Source organism: Pteropus vampyrus, unplaced genomic scaffold (assembly GCF_000151845.1).
Source record: "Pteropus vampyrus isolate Shadow unplaced genomic scaffold, Pvam_2.0 Scaffold21, whole genome shotgun sequence".
In the NCBI taxonomy this organism is placed as follows: Eukaryota; Metazoa; Chordata; class Mammalia; order Chiroptera; family Pteropodidae; genus Pteropus; species Pteropus vampyrus.
In genome coordinates, this window is record NW_011888802.1 from 4,010,126 (window position 1) to 4,017,091 (window position 6,966).

Below are 6,966 nucleotides of genomic sequence, written 5' to 3' on the forward strand. Positions count from 1 at the left end.
AATTAATAGAATGGAAAAATATTATTTGCTTTTAAAATTGTATGAATGCATTTCTAAAGAACTCCCACAGAGAAAAAATTTTTATTCCTTAATTTTTTTCTACTAGAAATTCAAGCACTAATGCTGTCGACTTCAAAAGCAGAGTTAAATTTAATGCAATTTGCAATGAATTTACTACTAACTTTAAAATAGTTTAATAAAAAAGAATATAGCTGATGACTAATCCATAACACAATTAATTTTTGCAACATTTTTCATTTTATTGTGCACTTAACTATTCAACTTTTCTGTGTGGTCATTTATCACCTAATTCCAGCTTTTGAGACAAAAGTGATAATTAATCATTTTATGTGATTCAACATTTCACTAGATTATGACTTTTTCTTAAAGACAGTTACAGGGAGTAAAATTTAATTTCTTAATTATTTATTTCTGGGAAAGTCTATATAAATGAAGTAATTTTATATGATTTTTTATGAATTTAATTTATTTTACACTGATTTGAAATGATTACTACTAAAAATTTAAAAATTAAATTATCAATTCATTTGTTCTTGCAACAAAGTTGTGAGTTTCTCAAGGACAAAAATGATGGGTAATGCAGTCAAAGATTATAATCATTGTAAACGGAGACATAGGCTATTTTATTTTAAATTTTATGAGAATTAAGATACACAATATTACTTAGCTTTTTCTAATGAATAATAGAAGTAGATAAAAAATTTTATGGAAAATATAATTAAGGAATGACATGAGCAAGATGGGTGAATAAGGCATCCCTCACTTATATCCCTCCCTCAAGAATAAAAATTTAGTATCTATCCACAGACAAAGTGTCTTGTAGAAGCTGTGAGATCCAGCACAATGTGCCAAGGAACTTGGGAAGAGTTTTGCCCACCCATGCATTGGATATTAGGTATACAGACCTTAGTCCTGGCTGTGAATCCTGAAGTGGCCCATGAACTGGCTCCAGCCTCTCAAGGATACAGTCTAGCATTCTTGGGGAACACTGATTTATACAGTCACCCACGGGCAAGAGCCTTTGTGGACATCTAGTAATCCAGCATATTGTTGGAGCAAAAAATCTGGCATTGGACTATTAGAGCGGGTAAGAAGAACTACTTGACTTCACTTGTATCCCCTAGCCCCCAAGTGACACAGCTTAGTGCCCACAGAGCACTTTCGAGCCTGTTATTTCTCCTGTGGGGAAAAGTGAGAGCATGCTAATGAGTACCCAGTTTCCCCAGCTGAGAAGGACACTGGCAAAGGGACCTATTTCTCTCTCACCTCATTCAGTGTACAGAGTCATGAGCGCACAACTCAGGGTTGTTGAGCATCCAAGAGAACAGCAGCCAGGGCCTGGAAGAGATGTCATGGGGATGCAGATACTACTAACTCCAGTAGGAGGCCTGCACATCAGCCGCTGGGACAACTTACCTGTGGAAGCCCCCAACTGCCCCACAAGAACCCCTAGCACTCTGAGTGCCTCAACCACACACTGCTACACCCCATATCTAGCTCCCTGTGTGCACTCATGATGGTAGCAAAAGCAAGATTCGACAAATGGCTAGTGAGCGCATGCAGAAAGCCAGCCTGAATCTGTGGACCAGAGGGAGACCACAAACTTGAGCATTCAGCGCTGCTCTTGGGAAAACAAAAAGGAGGCTGTCAGCACCCAGCTTGGGTAATTGTAGGATCTTGAAAAGGCATATAAGCTTGAGAATTCTGCCATAAAGGAGCAAGAAGTATGGAGCAGTCCTACCCATAGAAAGTTTGAGAAAGCATCAGAATTGCTAACAGAATAATGGAAGATGACTATGGCCATGCTACCCTGAACAAGCCTGATCCCATCTGATCTTGGAAGCTAAGCAAGGTCAGGCCTGGTTTGTAGTTAGCTGAGAGACCACCTAGGAAGACCTGGTTCTGTAGTCATAAAATGTAAAAAAAAAAAAATAAGGGATTGTAAGCTCCTTGCAAGGTCCTTGCAATCTGTTAGGTCAACCAAGTGTTGCCTCACCTAAAAAAAAAAAAGTATAATGGAAGATATTTCTCTTCTGAAGTCCGACAGTAGCAACTGGAGAAGGATAATGTTACTTTAAATGCAAAGAGAGCAACACAACATTTCAAGGTACATGAAAAATTAAGAAAATATTAACACCAGTAAAAGACCAGAATAATCTTACAGTAACTGACCTCAAAGACATGGTGCTCTGCAATTTACTCAATAAGGAATGTACAATAGCTATTTTAAAGAAACTAAGCTGTAGGGGAAAAAAAACAACAACAACAACGATAATTCAACAAAATCAATGCCACTTCTGGTATATATCTAGAGGAAATCTTAATCTTGAAGGGATATCTGCACAACTGTATTCATTGCCTCATTATTTATAATACAAAGATATGGATACAACATAAATATTCTTTGATTGTTGATTAAATAGATGACGTATGATATTTAACAGTGAGATGTTATTTTATTGTGAAAAAGAAGAAAATCTTGCCATTTTGTGACAATATGGATGGATCTTGAAAACATTATGCTAAGTGGAATATGTCACACCAAGAAAGACAGATGCGTATGATATTGCTTATATGTGGAATTTAAAAAAGCTGAACTTATAGAAACAGAGTACAATGGCAGTTTCTGGGGACTGGGAGGTTTGGGAAATTGGGTGATGTCGATCAAGGGTACTAACTTCCAGTTACAAGAGGAATAAGTTCTGGGAATCTGATAAACAATCTGGTGACTACGGTTAACAGTACTGTATTATATATTTGAAAGTTACTGAGAGTAAAATTTAAATGTTTCACCACACATGCAAAAAAAAAAAAATCATAATTATGTGAGGTGATGGAGATGTTACCTAAGCCTATTTTGTAATCACTTTTCAATATTAAGTGTAAGAAATCATATCGTACACCTTAACTTACATAGTGTTAAATATCAATTATATCTGATTAGAGGTGGAAAAAATACATAAAAATTTTAAAAAGAAAAATGTGATAAGTGAAAAGGAGAATAACAATATGAATATTTTTTCAGTATATAAAACTTTATATAATTAGTAAAGTAATAGAATTAAACACTGTGAATAAACACTAATACTTGCTGAATTACCGATAGAGAAAATAAATAAAGAATATCAACTTGCACCAATAAAAGTGGTTAAGTAGGTTATTAAAATATATCTTTACATTATGGGAGTGCTCATAGAAGATTTCAGGGTAGAAAATTCTAGAAGTCAGTCTAGGCAATGAAAAAACTATAAGCTGTCAAGAACCGTGAGAACAAATATTACAGAATTCTGGAATATAATTGAATACTTACAAAATTAGGGAAGGACTTGATGAAGAAAAAAAATGGTAAATTTTGGTGGATTTTCAAATTCGCATGCAGCTACCATCTCTCTTTCTCCAGCCCCATGACAGACAGCTGTATAAATGGTGGACTGAGTTCCTGATTCCTGTTCCTGGTGTGGCTTGCTGCTGCCAGTTGGGCAGTAAGACCCTCGTCCTTCAAGGGTTGAGGGTGTGTGTATTTTGATCTTCCTTTTGGTTCACTGGGGCACCAGTGCAGAAGATGGGCATTTTTCTTGTTTCCTTGGGCTGAAGTGACTGACTTGCTGAGTTGCATCTGCAAAGAGAACTTAAAGAGAGAGTACACATATTTTTCCTCTTTTCTTATTGGATTCAAAAGTTAAAGGAAATAGGTCAGATCACTGGCTGACTACAGAGATAATAAACACTCAGAAATTTCAAACAAAGTAGGTGAAATTACCCAAAGGCAAAATATAAATTTTATTTCATTTTGACTGGTAGGGGCAACTGTCTAGACCGATACTTTCACTGCTCCAATTTTCTCTAATCTCTAAATGTTTGGCTACAGTCTGGATCTTAATCAGATATCTTCTGAATTCCACATTTCCCACTTTTTATTTTGTATTCTAATCATAAGTCAATTTAAAACTTTCCAGTGTTGAAACAATTACACATTTCTTCCATAAATTGTATGGAATTTTTAAGATATTTGCCTGTTTGACTCTATAAAAATATGATCATTCTTATAACCTATATTTTTTATTTTTTATTACTATTATATTACTTTAACCCTATAGTTAAATTGTCTTATAAGCTGGTTTATACCTCATTTTTATGAATGTTATAAGTCTTCAATCACATGGTCAGTTTTCTTATGACGATTTATGTATGTTAATATATTTCTCAAGTAAAGTGTCATTTCATAAATAATAAAGGCCATAGCTAAGTTCAAATGTCTACAAAATAATAGATATGTTGTATTTTTTTTTTAACATGAGGTAAACTGATGCCTATGCCAAAAGCACTAGATTTTGGAGAGGAAAAAGAAAATGCAAAATATTTTACTAATCTCTAATCTTTTAATGTCATCTGTTAGGCATGTTTGACTCAATCTGATTTTTTTGTTTGTTTGTTTATCTTTCTCAATTTTATCCTTTCAGCTGGTTCAATCCAGTGGTTAAGACTCAGCAGGCACAGTCCCTGCCTCTGACTCTGAAACACATAATGTGTTGGCATGAATATTGAGTGGGAGCACTAGGCTCAGAGAATTTTTCTCAGTCCTAAGTCAGGAGTGGAGAAAGGACCAGATGTGAATTTGAAGAAATTTTGTGTGCATGACAAACTAGCTACATGAAATAAAATATCAACCCACATTAATATAAATACTATGAGTTTTATGTAGCTTAAATAAAAATAAAATTCTGAGATATTCTGAAATGATTAGAACAAGTTAGTATCATTTCTTTTTTTGTTGTTTCTGAAAATAAATATAAACCTTAGTGTCAATTTCATGCATTTAGTTTTTAAACATTTTATTATCCTTCAGATGTCACTAACACTGTGTAAGACATACAAAGGATCTATTTAATATCGTTATAATTTAAAAGAACATAAAAACATAAATCGAGACAACTATATTCTTTCAAGGATAGAAAAGAGGTATTTGAGTAGATTGAGATTTCTCTCCCAAGTAAGGATAAAGTAAGGATCATACAGTCTATTCATTCATTTCCTAAATAAGTTTACAAAAACATGATCAGTTAATGTTGGCTCAGGACTTTGTTTCACAGGGCATAGAGGCCAGAATTTATGGGTAACTGCTTTTACTGTTTAGTTATCCAACAATGACTGTTGCTATATGGGATAGACTAACACTGTTACAGATGAATTATGGACCATAAATATCATTAGTTTGTAAAACTATTTCTTAGGTTTGCTTTTCCAATGCCCTGAGACAATGGATGTGAATAGAAGAGATTTTTTCCCCCATAAAAATCATTATTCAACAATATTAAAAGGAATAGACATTATTAAGTTGCTAAGACTTAGAATTCAATACTGTCTGTTAATTTAACATTTTTTATTGTCCCAGAAATTTGAAAATACCAACTGAAAACTTGATGATTTAGAGAAATGAGGTATTCTCCTATGTCACTTTACTCTCTGATTCACCTAACTGTCTAGAACACAGGCAGTGAAAGACAGACATTCAAAGAAGCTAACTATTTAAAGAATAATGGAAAACTCCTAAGTTCAAGAAAAAGTTCAGAGAAAAAAAGCCTTAGCATGGTGCCTCATTAGTAGCAACGTGTCAGCTCTAAGTGAGAGAAATGGCTATAGAAACACATAGATGAAATGAAACAACCAACACAGTGGTGACTAGGCTTTTAGGTTTCTCTCTTGTAAATAATGAAATTCTCCCATCCGTTGTCATCTATCCCTGGAGTTCAGTTCACTGAAAAAGATAGCAATAGGTTCTGTAATAAGAATATTTTTAAAAGTCATTTTCAAGAAGAGTTTACTAAATACATACTTTAACTTGCTTTTGCAATATACTCATACTAGAATACAATGGCATTGGTGTAACACATATTGCATTAGGGCAGAACCATATTTCTCTCAGATTGGCATTTAATATCATTTTGTCATATTTCCTAGACTTGAAAATGTGTCATAATTGGCTATCTCCCAGGAATTCTGGACTCACGCATAATGTGATAAGAATAATAAAGTAATTAACCAATAATTACTCTGCTATCTTTTGTTTTCTATATGGTTTTTTAGACACAATAATATAATTCTGGACAACCTAAAAATAAAGGTCTTTTTGTGCTCAATTGCTAACAATACCGTGTCTACCAGAATTGACGTCATTGACGTCAGACAATGAAACGTGCTTTTAAACAACTTTTCTATTTAAAGCTGAAGTAAAAGGGTGACCCAAAAAGATGAATAGACAAAAATACATTGAGGCATATTTGTTTCTTTATATGCGATGTACACAAACCAGTTTGATTTCCATTTAAGTCATTCTGATATTGATTAATTTGTGCTAGTAAAGCATACTGTATTATGTAGTTTCCCATGGAAATAATCCCTGCCTTAAGGGTTTACAGCTTGAACATTCAGAACTATCCAAGCAGTACAATTCAGACATATGCAGCTTAGCAAGCTGGCTGATGAAAAAGCTGGCACTGAACTCTTAGTTAAGTTCCTGCGTCAGCACCATGGGCACAGGCACAAACAAGGATGATCTGTTCTATGTCTGTGACATACCAATGAACTTTCAATAAAGTAGAACTAATAGATTTCCAGAATTAAAGACTATTAAGCTAAGCGAAAGGATAGTGAAATATTAGCATCTCTAAACTTAACATGATTGATTTTCACATTAAAATCAAAGAGTTCATTTTAAAAAGAAACTGTGATTCTGTGATTACTGAAAAATGCTGCTGACATGTTGTCTCCTTTATACTCATATTTTTTTCTGGCAAAATTCTTGATAGGGAACTTGAAACATAAAAATGAGCATTGGTGAGTTAGAGGGATTTCAAACAAGAGTAAATAAAATAAAAAGTTTCAAAGTATGTTTTATTTAATCAAAACAGAGATCATTTATTTAACAAATTTCAAAAACTTTGATTA

At 33.7% G+C, this 6,966-nt stretch overlaps 1 pseudogene; it reads left to right on the forward strand.

The window, feature by feature from the left end:
* Positions 1–1,813: 1,813 nt before the first annotated feature.
* LOC111736663 lies at positions 1,814–1,932 on the forward strand (annotated as a pseudogene).
* The last annotated feature ends 5,034 nt before the right edge of the window (positions 1,933–6,966 follow it).